General features: G+C 31.7%; 1 protein-coding gene across 1 annotated transcript in view; it reads right to left on the bottom strand.

The window, feature by feature from the left end:
• Positions 1 to 1,169, bottom strand: part of LOC107716464 (signal transducer and activator of transcription 5B-like) — a 37,278-nt gene that overhangs the window by 27,640 nt on the left and 8,469 nt on the right. The window lies entirely within an intron of this gene.

The raw sequence follows: 1,169 nt of genomic DNA, 5'->3' as shown, positions 1-1,169 counted from the left end.
ATATATTATGTTTACATATACATAAAACAATGTTTTTGATTAAAAATTACAAGGGTACATGAACAAAAAAAAAAAGGATTTTGTAGGCCAAAACCTGAAAACAAGCACTTTCGGTTCTATCGCCCTGAAGTCAATTGGTTTTTAAAAATGGGTCATTCTGTGTCAAATCAACAAGATACAATTCTAATTTCAACATTATTTCTTCTTCAGACATTGTTCCTTAAATTAAACAAGTATCAGTTGTATACAACGTGAACAACATTCGGTTTTTAATTTTAATCACAGAAAATGGGTAATATTCAAAAATCTGAAAATGGAGCCTCATGGAGATCCCAATATCTTTGGTACTGAATGATGCAGGGCCTTGAAAATAAAGATTCCAAAAGAAAAGTTTATTAAGAACTAGAATCTAAAATCATACTGCAATATCTTTAATACTTCTTAAGTTATATGCACGCAAACTTTGGAAAAGGAATATTTATGGCACTCAGACATGTATATTCAATGCAGTTGTTTTGCCAGAAAGAAACAAGATACATTTCTAGTTTCATCATTATTTGTTCTTCAGACATTCCTATTTAAAAGAAAAAAAGCATTCTATTTTTGTAAATTGACCCACATTTGGTTTTTGACCATTGAAAATGTGTACAATTTAACGATTTACTCCTGGAGCCATATTGAAATTACAATATCTCTGGAACCGAACCATATAGGGCTTTAAAAATGAAGATACCATAAGGAAAGTTTGTTAAGACCAAAAATTTAAAAGGGCATTAAGATATCTTTAATGATTCTTGAGTTATAGGCATGCAAACTTTGGAGAAAAACTGCTCTTTTTAAGTTTTGAATGGTCACCATTTGCACATAATGCAACAAAGATTGCTAAAGTCAACACATTTTACTAATAGACCTACCAATCTCTGTGTAAAAGTAATATGATGCAGCCATCTTTCTGAAGTAATTTTTACCCCCTGTAATTTGGCTCTGAATCTCAGGTGAAAATTGCCATTTTGACCCCCCTCTACAAAATAGTGGATTACTCAGAAGGCCTAAATATTCATCCGAGACTAGGGATGGGTATCGTTAAGGTTTTAACGGTATTACTACTCTTACCGATACTGCTTATTGATTCGGTACTTTAACGGTATTCTTATCGGTACTTTTTGTTT

Source organism: Sinocyclocheilus rhinocerous, unplaced genomic scaffold (assembly GCF_001515625.1).
Source record: "Sinocyclocheilus rhinocerous isolate Xijiao unplaced genomic scaffold, SAMN03320098_v1.1 scaffold419, whole genome shotgun sequence".
NCBI lineage: Eukaryota > Metazoa > Chordata > Actinopteri > Cypriniformes > Cyprinidae > Sinocyclocheilus > Sinocyclocheilus rhinocerous.
This window is presented reverse-complemented; position numbering and strand designations above follow the sequence as displayed.